General features: G+C 40.6%; 1 protein-coding gene across 1 annotated transcript in view; it reads right to left on the bottom strand.

Annotated features, from left to right (window-relative positions):
* cacna1g (calcium channel, voltage-dependent, T type, alpha 1G subunit) overlaps positions 1-804 on the bottom strand; it is a 435,684-nt gene extending 434,880 nt beyond the window's left edge. The window contains exon 1 of the mRNA XM_039739383.1: positions 190-804. The gene's annotated coding sequence lies outside the window, so the exon portion shown is untranslated. The remainder of the gene's footprint in view (positions 1-189) is intronic.
* Positions 805-13,203: the final 12,399 nt, after the last annotated feature.

The following is a 13,203-nucleotide window of genomic DNA, read 5'->3' as shown; positions in this document are numbered from 1 at the left end:
ACTTACTACTTTCTTTTGTTTAAGAAAACGGTTCGCTACAAAGGAGGTTTTTCCAAGTAATTCTAACAGTTTATAAAATTGGTCACAACTTCTAACTGCTAACGTCTGAAAAAAAAACTTGTACAGCTCTGTTTCTTATTTCCTATTTAGCTACCCAATTCACTAAAAAGAAACATACGAGACCGTTACCTCTTAATGTGAATTGAGAGATGTGAACGTCGTCTTCAGTCATTGCATTTTAATTTCTTGCTACAAAGAAGAGCAACTTCCAGGAAGATTGCCGGGTAGATGTTGCGTTTTAATTTTCCTACAGTAAAGATGATTTGTTCGACATTGATTCTGAAAGGAGCGGACCTGATTCCGTCGCCTTTACTCCATTGTGTTAAAAACAACGCACTGCTGGCTCGCCTTTAATTCCATCTCTGAAGAAAATCCGTGTGCTTCCGAGGCAAAAAATATTGTAATTTCCACTTCTTGAGTTGGTTAATTTTTACAAAAGAACGATGGAACGTTTACTTTGGTTGCCTCTGTATTGTTTTCTTAAATATGTCTTTTTTATGCGCAAAATAAATCGATAAAGTGTTATTTTATTCCTTATCGGAATATCTTTAGCTGTTTCCCAGGGAGAGGTATCCAGAGGCAGTAATCTTTTTAGCATCATGCGTCTATAGCCCGATGAGTGGGATGGCTCCTTGCATGGTGATTGCTCCTTGCCTTGCAGCTTTAGGAGAGAGAGAGAAAAAAGTCCGCACAGTGCCCTCTCTCACTCCCCGTGAAGCACGGGCTGAAACCTGAAGCCCCCGATCAGGAAAGCTTCACAGCTGGATTCAGGACCAACTTCATTTCCCCGCCCTCGACCCGCCCTGATCCACACTGGCACGGCAGCCGGCTGTCTTCTCTCTGTGATTCGCCAGAGACCACGTCACTTAGCGGTGAGTGGGCGGACGAAACAGCTGGAATCTTATTGACAGCTCACAGCCAATCAAGAGCAGGGAAAAGACATACCTTTTAGCTGATTGGTGGACTCTTTATTCTAAGCTCCGTTTTGCCCTCTTTTTTACCCTTTTTCCAGGGCCTTTCGTTTTCCAGCACCGCAACTGGATACAGTTAAGTTTATAGCGAAGTTATTGTACCGAGGTGAAAAAAAGCAAGAGCGCCTTGACATTCTCCGAGACACTATCTGTCTGTTGCAATATACTGTATATGTACTAAGTGCACGTTTCTTTAAAAGCGTTTAAATTAGAAATATCCATCGAGCATCAATTTTGAAATCTGCTTTATCTCAAAATCAGCGTATATCTCTCTTACAGCGAGGAGACTAGGGACAGGGCAACAGTTCATTGCAGGACACGCACTCGCACACGCCCACACACTCACATTTCACACACAGCAAGCCAATACAGAACTTCCAATTAACCTAACACACGAGAAGCCCACACAGCCCACAGTGTTTTGGGGGTTGTGGTCGTGCAAACTTTACATGGAAAGAGAGCAAGTCGGATCTAGGACACAGAGCTCTAGATCAGAGATGTCATCACATGTCAACCGTGACAGCTAACCTACATCGATTACTTACGTAATGGTGTAGTTTGTATTTTGCATGCACATCCCATCCATTTCCTAAACCCAGGACATAGGGTAAACACACAGACACACTCATACGGACCAGTATAACATCGATCTTCCACCTGACCTGCATCGGAACGTGAAAGAAAACCGAGCACCCTGCTATCTATCTATCTATCTATCTATCTATCTATCTATCTATCTATCTATCTATCTATCTATCTATCTGTCTGTCTGTCTGTCTGTCTGTCTGTCTAGCTACACTACATCATTCATAGAAATTTATCCCACCGTCATATTGCTTATCTAGCCTATATGTCATATGTTTAAACGGCAGCTGAGTGGACACAACCCCGTTCACTATAAGACGCCCGATTATGGGACACATGACTGACACAAACACGTCTCAGTATTTCATTATATACTAGGCTTATGTACTTCAAAGATACTGATTTGCAAAAACTTTGTGCTATTAAAATCATAAACAGCAATAAAGTCTATAAGTAAACAACAGCCATATGCTTTCTATATCAGTTTAAATATTTTATCTTCACAAAGAGAATTATTGAGAAAAGTCAGGACTGACGAGTTTTCAGGTGGTTTGCGTTTCTCGTATTTTTTCATAAGTTCCCATACAAGTCTCCCAAGAGTAAAGCTTCATAAAAAGTTACTTTTGGCAGAAGTACAGCATGTGCACAATATATCTCAGAATAATGTGTCATTGTTCACAGTGGAACAGATAGATCCCTGACGTGTTGCGTGTTGGACGGAAATGAAAATGTGATTCCACCCGTGGGACGGGCTGGAGACAGCAGTCTTATAAAATGCAGTGTTAAAAGGGGCACGTCGAAACAAATAAGTAAATCAATAAATACCGGCGAACGTACAGTACGCACATACATACAGAAATGCAGGCTGTGCAATGGCAATAATTGCACTTGCCAGAAAAAAAGCAATCTAAAAGCGTACCCGAATTGCAAAAGAAAAGCTAGCGTTCCACAGTCCTAGTATGGACATTTTGGATTTCATTATTTCGTGAAAGTTGTTTAGTGGATCGTTCCTTCTATGGTAGAAACAGCTTACCAGACAATTATGTGATCAGGAGGTAAACCAGAATGAGTACGGGCCAACGTATCATTTGCTACCCACTTTCCAAATCTATTCAACCAACTGAATACATAACAAAATAATAACATAACATTCGCATTGCAAACCTATTCAGTGTAATTCAGGGTTGCAGGATACTGACGTTTATTCCAGCATTGGAACCATAAAAAAACAGATGGTGGGCCAACACGGACGTTTCGATCACGAAAGAAAAGAGCAAAAACAAATTTAATGGAAGGCCCATTGGTCCTCATATTAAGCGTTTTACCCACACCCGTTAAAGGAAATTATTTACCAAAGTCGATGCAGACTCAAGGAATGTTAAGTAGCAAGACCCAAAAAACTCAATGCACACGTATTAAAATGTTTTACTTAAATAGAGAAAACTATAAATGGTCACGTCTAATTGGGTCATGTTGAACGCAACGCTGAAGGTGCATCTCAATAAATTAGAATATCATCGAACAATTAATTTATTTCAGTAAATTCAATTCAAAAAGTGAAACTCATATATTACATTAGATTCATTACACACAGAGTGATTTCTTTCAAGAGTTTATTTCTTTTCATTTTGCTGATTATGGCTCATTGCTAATGATAACCCAAAATTCAGTATCTCAGAAAATTAGAATATTGTGTAAAAGTTCAATATTGTAGTTTCATGGTGTCCCACTTCACTCAGCTAATTAACCAATAACACCTTCAATTGTGTCCTGAGCCTTTAAATTGTCCCTCAGTCTGGTTCAGTATAGGCCACACAATCATGGGGAAGACTGCTGACTTGACAGTTGTCCAGAAGAGTGCTGTATCCAAGCATATTAATGGAAAGTTGAGTGGAAGGAAAAAATGTTGCAGAAAAGGTGCACAAGCAACAGGACTAACCGTAGCCTTGACAGGATTGTGAAGCACAGCCCATTCAAGAATTTGGAGGAGATTCACAAGGAGTGGACTGGGGCTGGGGTCGGTACTCCAAGAGCCACCACACACAGACGTATCCAGGACATGGGCTACAACTGTCCCAGCATTCCTTGTGTCAAGGCACTCCTGAACCAGAGACGTCAAAAGTGTCTTACTTGGGCTAAGGAGAAAATGGACTGGACTGTTGCTCGGTGGTACCAAAGTCCTCTTTTCAGATGAAAGTAAATTTTGCATTTCATTTGGAAATCAAGGTCCCAGAGTCTGGAGGAAGAGTGAAGAGGCACGGAATCAAAGTAGCTTGAGAGTCCAGTGTGAAGTTTCCACAGTCAGTGATGATTTGGGGAGCCATGTCATCTGCTGGTGTTGGTCCATAGTGTTTTATCAAGTCCAAAGTCAGAGCAGCTGTCTACCAGGAAATTTTAGGGCACTTCATGGTTCCCTCTGCTGACAAGCTTTATGGAGTTGCTGACTTCATTTTCGAGCAGGATTTGGCACCTGCCCACATTGCTAAAAGTACCAACACCTGGTTTAATGACCATGGTATCACTGTGCTTGATTGGCCAGCAAACTCGCCTGACCTAAACCCCATAGAGAATCTATGAAGAGAAAGATGAGAGACACCAGAGCCAACAATGCAGACGAGCTGAAGGCCACTATCTAAGCATCCTGGTCTTCCATAACACTTCAGCAGTGCCACAGGCTGACTGCCTCCATGCCACACTGCATTGATGCAGTAATACATGCAAAAGGAGCCCCAACCAAGTATTGATTGTGTACACGGACAGACCTTTCAGTAGCCCAACATTTATGTATTAACAATCATTTTTTATTGGTCTTATGTAGTATTCTAATTTTCTGGAATGCTGAATTTTGAGTTTTCTTTACCTTTAAGCCAAAATCATCAAAATGAAAAGAAATAAACACTTGAAACATATCACCCTGTGTGTAATAAATCTACATGATATGTGAGTTTCACTTTTGAATTGAATTACTGAAATAAATTAACTTTTTGATGATATTCTAATTTATTGAGATGCACCTGTATATTCAATTGGCTCCGGCTTCCCTAAAACCATGCTCCATATAAGTGAGTTTATTAGGATTATTGCTTAACATTATTATGATTATTTTGATAATTAAAGCACGGTTGAACAGTTGGGCATTCTTAAGCAGTCTCCCAAATAAGTCTTGTCCATTTACACAGTATACACATATTAAGCAAAATCCATTACCTTAATTGTGAGTTCTGTAAAATCTGAGATTTAAGATAAGATTCTAGGACTTCCACTATCTGTACCACTGTCAGAATTCTTCTTTAAAGTAACTGTGTAAAGTGTCAGGGACAGCAAATGTTACAATATAAAAAGTATTGTGGGACATTTTCCCCACATTTCTAACGGAAGCCATGTCCCCACATCCAGCTGGTATTTAAAGGCTAAAAGGTAACCTGTGTTTATGGCTACCAATTATTTTCTTTCTTTTTTTTTCTTTCTCTCTCTCTGACACCCACACCTGCTCATGTGCGCATTGCTTGAAATCCAAGGCTGCATACAAAGTGAATGTGCAGGGTGGCACCAGTCCATAGATTCATCATTATTGCTGTTTCAGTCATTCTGGTTGAACATGAAAAGGACTCGAGAAAGTCGAGATTCTATTTGGGTTGAAGACTACTGTTGGAAAAGCCGCCTCCCTCATCTTTATATAGGGCAATCCAAATATACGGTATGCTTTTTCAGCAGAGATCAAGCTAAGCTATTAATCTGCTTTTAAGAAGATAGCATTTTGGCATTTTAACATCTGTTTTCTATCCACCTATTGCACCTTAACAGAAATGGATATCCATTTACACACTTAGCATAGGCTTCACAAAAATATCCCTATCCTAAAAGGGGACAGTTGGATCATCTGCCAGCCAAACCATTGGGACTTAAATTGAGAACAAAAATTTGCCAACAGGTCTGAACGGGCCACCAAATAAGTAAAGAGCACACAGGGCATCAAAATATTTTAACAAATGTGTATCCATTAATTTATTGCAAATTCAGTTTCAGAATTATTACCAACCACAGTATGGTCTTTCTTGGCAGTATAACATGCAACACAGAGATGCCTGTCCATAATCCACATCCATTCTCATTTCATCCATCCATAACATACTGATTTTAAGATATTAATGCTCACATCTTCAGGATGTGGGAAGTAAACCAAAATACCTACAAAAAACCCAAAAGGGCAAGGGGAGTGTGCGTAGACTCCATATAGACAATGAACATGGCCTAGGTTTCAAACATAAGACTCTGAAGCTTTGGGCTGACAGTGGACCACCAGGACCCTTTGGGATAATAACGTCCTGTGCCTTAGCCAGGAATATATCAGAAGATAAGAACAGGCAGAGCATCTCGACTCTCTGAAGGAAAAATTATAAGCTTTATTATAATGACGTATTCCTTGTCGGATGACCTCTTCCAAGTAGAGTTACAACACTTGTGATACAATTCATTATCGTTCTTTTGTTTCTCTAATGAAACCACAGGCTACTTAAGTTTTTTTTCTCCAGACTAACTGGAAATTTTTTTCTTGTTCTCCTGGTCATTCAGCCTTACCTTTTTTCTTTGTTACACACTATAATATTATTGCCTAATCTTGTTTGTTTATGTTTTATAATATCTTCCTTTTATTTCATTTTGTAAAGCACTTTGAGCTACATTGCTTGTATGAAAATGAGCTATATAAATAAATGTTCTTCTTGTTGTTAAGTGACTTGCAGATGATCATACAGAATCACTAGCAGAATTTGGACCCATAACCTCAGGGTTTAAAACTGAAAGTCTTAACCACTATGCCACACTCTCTCTAGTAAAAGATGAGGTTTGGATATAGAAAAGACGTTTTTGAGCAAAACAAAAAATGCTTTGCTGAAAAAAATACTCAAAATACTCCACACACCTTTAGTACAGGTGATCTGTAAGTAAGTAATACTCTGACTGCCCGTTTATAAAAATCCCAAATATTTTAAGATTCTCTTTTCCATTCAAAAGAGTGGATCATTTTCTCAAACACTGCACACCCTACTGCTTAAATACAGCCTATCAAAAAATTAATTGGTTATAACATAGTCCACTTAGAATAGACCTTCCAGTGCTCTAAGTGTTCAAATCTCACACAGAGACATTATCTGTGTGGAGTCTGCATGTTGTCCCTGGGGCTGTGAGGTTTTTTCAACCAAATCTCAAAAAGGTACATATCTGGGTAAGTAGCGAGTCTAAACTGGCCCTGTGATGGACTGGTATCCTATCCAGTGATGATTCCTGTCTTGGGACCAATACAGTAAGGGTTGACTCTGGTCCCCTGACCAGTCTGGATTAAGCAGGTTTAAAAATGTTATAATTTACTTTATATAAAATTTATGATATTCTCAGAATTAGAATCTATCACCTAGATATTGTCTGGGTTATGTTTATTTTTTATTGTGTCTTAAATTTTTCTATTCATTTTGTAAAGCACTTTGAGCTACATTTTTTTGTATTAAAATGTGCTATATAAATAAATGTTGATTGATTGATTGATTGATTGGGTGAAGCCTACATGTTCACCCTGTACCTGTGTGTGATTTTCTCCACGTACTCAATGTTTTCCTCCCTTATCATCAAAGAGTTGTGTTTTAAGTAAACTGGCTTCAGTGTGAGCATGAGTGATGATGTGTGCCCAAGTAGGCCATCCAATGGACATGCAGCTCTGTCCACAAGGCGATTTCTGCCTTGTGCCCAATATTGCTAGGATTGGCTCCAGTGCTCAGCAACCCAGAACTGGATAAACTGGGTATGAGAATATTATGTTGCATTATGTCATAACTCAGTTTAAATAAGCTTTATAAAATGTAAAGTGCTAGATAGAATCTGACATCTGAATATTTTCATTGTGGAGTCTGTATGTTCTCCCTGTGTCTAGTTATAAATCTGACTTTTCTCCTGGTACTCAAAATTCTTTTCCCTCACAACCAAAGTGATGTATTTTAGGTTAACTGACAAATATAAACTGGTCCCAGAGTGAGGGTGAGTGATGAAGGGTACACAGGTAGGCCCTCTAATGAACTGGCACTCTGTTCAAGGCTCATTCCTGACTTGTGCCAAGTATAGGCTCCAGTGCTCAGCAGGCTTGAATAGGATTGTTTGGGTATCGTATTATATAATAACTCAGTTTAAATAAACATTGTAATATGTAATATGCGAATACTATGATCTGACATCTGGAATTTGTCTGTGTGCGGTGTGTATGTTGTCCCTATGTCCGCTTATATACTGTATGCACACACACACATATATATTTTAATTTTTTTTAATATTTATAAAAATTTACTGTAAACTGGCCTTGTGTGGATGTGCCTGAGTGTGCCCTTCAGTGAACTGTCCAGTGCCGTAAAGACAGACTCCACCACCCCATGACATTCAACTGGACTGGGCATCAGAATGTTAAGTTATGTTTTGCTCTAATTAGCTTTAAGTAGACTTTGCAATATTGTATTAGAATCCCACATATGATATGGTTTATGCTGTCCCTGTGCTTATGTTGGCTCATCTCAAGCTATTCTGGATTTCCTTCAATATTCCAAAGATGTGCCATTCAGGTTAACCAGTGAGGGTAATTTGGCTCCATATGGGTAAACATGGATGCGTGTGTCAGTGTGTCCAACAATCATCTGGAGACAATGCTTCCGAAATTAGAATTAGCTCCCTGCATTCCTGGACTGCGGATAATTTATACAGTACGTGACTCACCAAAGTTTCTCTATAGTATATAACACGTGAATTTTATAATACTTATGGGTGACATACTGTGCTCTAAATAGCCACTTAAATGTTGTGACTTTAACGAGATGTTTGTAAAGGAGAGATAAAGCACCAGATTTCTTGTTCATCTCCCCCACCTGAGTAACAAGAGGGCGCCACCTAGTTCCCCAGCTCATCTGATAGCACAAGACTATAACGCTGTTCTACGAATATTTGAGAGTACTCGGTCGGCTGTCCAATGGTAGATAGGAGATCTTCTTAGAAGCTCCATTTTACTTGACATGCAATAATAGAATAAGCACTCCCAGGAGCGTCTGTACAGGCCTCGGCTTAATAGCTCCCTCACCGCATCCTTACCGGTCAGGCTCGCGCTTAGCAACGGCAAAAGCAGCTCCGACGCTTTATCTCTTAGCAAGACGCTGCGCTCGCCTGGCAACCGAATTGGCCCGCTTTGTCGCTCCCGTCAATAGCTGCCAACGGTTGCGCTCCGCTGTTTTCATGACGGGTTCGCGTTCCTCCCAGCCACAAGCGACACCCACTAACTGCAAAAGTCCTTGGCAACCAGGATGGACACCCTGCTTCCGGGTAGCCGCCCGTTACACCCAGACGCACCCGCCTGGAGGCGCAGAATGAGCTCTCGTAAAGACAATCGCGGAGAGCACATGGTGTCCGAAAGGCGGATTCACGCGCTCTTACTCGGTGTGCCACTTTCAGTCTCATTCACATTCTGCAGAACGCTGGGCAATTAGGAAAAGCGTGTTAGGATTATTAGCCATTAACCTTCTTACGCTGAGAGCCTACAGCTAATGGATGCGCCTTCTCTCTCCATTCTAAACGTTAATAACAGATTCATTCTCAGTTTCAGACCTTTTCGGTGCCTGGAAGGCTACGGGATGGGCAGAAAGAAATTCATCGCGGCGTAGTGGGTAAGAGGGGTTGACCTGAAACTCTGAGTTTATTGGTTTAGATCCTGCTAGTGACACGTGTGACATTGAATAAATAACTTCATCTGCATGTGCTGGAAAGGAGTTAGCCAAATGAATAAAAAAGGTACACATTTTCGTCAATCGGGTAACAGTAAATGCTTAAAAGATCCAAGATGTGACAAATAACATGACATAGCATTATGAAACCTTTTAATCCAATTTGGTTAGCGGGTGACTGGAGACAATCTAGGCAGCAATGAAGGAAGGCAAAGTAGCAAAAAAACGAGATTGCCAGCCTATACCCACTCCCGCTCTCAACTTAACACAGAAGGATGGATGGGTGAGATGGCCGCCATGTATGCTTAAAAATAAAGGTGCCAAAGTGGTTCTTCAGTGCAATGCCATAGGAGAATCATTTTTGGTTCCCAAATGAACAATCCATTTGCAGGTTCCAGAAAGATCTGAAGCAGGCTTCATAAATAAACATGAATAGATAAGAGATTTGCAAATTACTAATGGGTTCATGATTTTGAAAGGTTTCTTGGCTGTATACAACAGCACAAGTGGAGGTTTTCGTGATCTCAGTATACTGCAAAGTTTTTGTTTTGTCCACAAAATACATTTATGTTACATTTACTTATTTAGCCAATATCTTTATTCAAGGCAACCTGCAACATAATTGGTTGCATTTCTTTTGGTTTTCCAAATGGAGCACAGACAGGGTGAAGTGACTTGCTCAAGGTAACACAGTGTCAGGAGTGGGATTAGAGCCTCAGGGTTTAATAACTACACCTTACTGGCTTTTCAAAACCCATAGACCGAATTTCATAGAAATGAATCCTTCCCAGACTGAAATGGTTCTTTGTGAAGCAATGGCTCTACAATGATTCACATAACCCAGTAAAGTGTAATTGCAGAACTAGTAATATTTAGAGTATGCTTTCCAGCTTGTGAAAATTATCTAATAAAATCCAGTAAATAAAGAGAGCACAGGACACTCCTGACAACATTGGAGACAGTGTGGTGGAGCTTCCATGTGAGGTGGAGGCAATTCCAGAGAAATCTATTCAGTAATAGCAGAGGAAAAGTGTAATGCCATCAAACCCACCAGCTTTGTTCCATCACAGATTGCAACATCCTAAGGCACAGGATTTGAGTGAATTGTCTGGTCTGGTCTGGTGGACTTGTGTCAATGTTGAGTTCCCTTTACCAATTCCTTAACCTAAGGCAAACATCAAATGGAAGACACAGACAAGCTCTAGAGATGGCATCAGTACATCACAGGGCCCATTTGGTGCCAATTTTGTATTATCAATTAAGAATTGCATTTTTGGATGGAAAATCAGAAGTATTTGGAGTGAAAATATGCTAAGTCCACGGACAGCTCTGCCTAAAATGTGCACTTTGAGGTAGGTACATTGCCTATAAAAAGTATTTAGCCCCTTGGGAACTTTCCCAGTTCCTTGCTGTACAACACTGAGTCCAATTAGATTTACAGTAATTTGGCTTTTTTGGCACTGGCCAACAGAAACAACTCTTAATGTCAAAGTGAAAACAGATCAGTGGCCTAAACTAATTACAAATTTAGAACACAAATTAATTGATCTGGTGTATTCCTACACTCTTGTAATACGACACCCCAGGACCCTGAAGTCAGTTGAAGGAAAGTTTTATAGCTTGATGAGACCAAAATTGAGCTTTCTGGATATCAGACTAAAATGCCATGTTTGAAAAGTGCACATTATCAAAAACACACCAGTCCCACAACGAAGCATGGTTATGACACTTATCTGGCTGACAGGAGTCTTCTCTGTAGCTGGCCCTAGAAGGTTTGTGAGGGAAAAAAGAATGCATGAATTCAGCAAAACACAAGGAAATCCAAGAAGAAAAAAAGGAGTCAGCCTGTAAGAATCGTACACCTTGAGTGAAGATTTGTATAAAGGCCTAAAGCATAAAACCAAAGCTACACAGGAATGATTTCAAAACAACAATGCAAATGTCCTGGAGTGGCTGAGTCAAAGTTCAGCTCTCAATCCAACTGAGAACTTGTGGTTGGACTTGACAAAGGCTGTTCACGCACAATCACAATGACACCTGACAGAGCCTGAGCAGCTTTTACAAAGAAGAATGAGGAAAAATGTCAGAGCTGATTGAGCGATGCTGTGTTCATATGCTCTTGGACAAGTGGTAAATTCCAGTTACCAAGATCAAAAATTGCACATGAATGCCCCACAAACTCAGAAATGCAGTACAAGTTGGACAATTCAAACCAAACAATGCTACCTGAATTGTCCGAATTATGAAATGACACTGACTTTTCACCAATTGTTTAAAATAAAACATAACCTGGTCATGTAGTCTTTTTCTGTTATAAAAGCCAAATTTACTGTGGTTCAATGTTTTATAACAATTAAAATGTGGAAACTTCCAAGGGGGTAAATACTTTTTTTATAATCACTGTATGTAAGAAGAAAACCCACACAGACCTGCAGAGAATGTGCAGACTTTACACAGAGAGTGGTTGGGTCCCTGTAGCTTCAGCAGAGTGCTGTGTCACTGTGCCACTAGCTCCCACGGGCTCATACTGATAAAGTGTCTCGTCCCCGGGCACATGGCCGAGCTCTCATGGGCATTTTCTAGTCATTGTGGAGTCTCTTTAGAGTTGAGCTGAGTCGTTGTTTGTATTTCAGCTCTCAGCTCAGCTCATCTGCTTTTGCTTTTTGGCCCTTTGACTCCTGACACACCAAAATTTAGAGTGTGAGTTGGACCCCCAGTTTACTGTTTAAGTAGTATCACTATTTATTAAGTCAATTTCATTTTTAAAGTCACTTGTAGCTTCATTTGCAGGGCATCTGTCAGCCCCACATGGGACCAGTTTAGAACCATACTTTAGCCTATCGTGAGCATCTTTGTTAACATCAGATTAACAAGAGGAAGCCCCTGTGGTCCACATAGAGAGCAGCAGGCCAGGAATTGGACCCCAGGCTGTGATGGAATAGCATAAGCTGTTGTGAAACCTTTCCATCAGTCCATTGAATTTGCACTAGCACATAATTCATTACAGAGTTGTAGGGAGCTGACACCTCTGCTCATAAGACACAAAAGTAGGAGAAATGCCAGTCCAGTGAAAGGCAAATCCAATTAGACAACCATACTCACTCATGTTGGTGCCAGTTAACACAGTGTGCACTCTTTTGGGATGTAGAAGGAAAACTGGAGCACCCAGTGAGAAACCTGGAGAATATGCTAGTCCTACATAGAGAGTGGTGGTCCTGGCCTTGAACCCTGCACCTGTAAGCTCCTCCAAGCAGTGGACCACAAATAAGCAATCACCCACTCAAGTGGTCCATTCAAATTCTGAGGCTAGACATTCAGTCAGTGGGCAATAGAGAGTCTCTTGGCAACACTGGACACTTGGCAGGACCCCAATGGGGACAAGATGATAGTTCACTTAAAGGCACACTAAAGTAGACATCAAATCAAAGTAAGACTCCAACCTGTATGGGCAGAATTCCATTCTGTTACAATGCACAGTCACACATCTACAGTAGATCCATGACCTGAGAAGGATGCCGAAGAGCAACAACCCCACAGATTTAGGACCCACATCTGGGCAGGGTAACAGCCCATCACACGGCACATTTACATAAACATTGGGTCAATTTAGGTTCCACAACAGTACACACACTTTGTTAATGTGGCATTCAAAACTGGACAGGATGACAGCCATTCCCACGACACAATAAGCCTACACTGGGCCAATTTATGTGGCAAACAAGGGCAGAATGCCAGTCCATCACAAGGCACACTAACCAAGCAGGGGTAATTTGGGATTCCAGTCAACCATAAGACAAACACTAAGCACAGTGCACCAGTTTAGAGCCACAGATCAGCAACTG

This window comes from Polypterus senegalus, chromosome 17, assembly GCF_016835505.1.
Source record: "Polypterus senegalus isolate Bchr_013 chromosome 17, ASM1683550v1, whole genome shotgun sequence".
NCBI classification, from domain to species: Eukaryota; Metazoa; Chordata; class Cladistia; order Polypteriformes; family Polypteridae; genus Polypterus; species Polypterus senegalus.
Note: the sequence above shows the minus strand (reverse complement) of the source record. Positions and strands in the feature narration are given on the sequence as shown.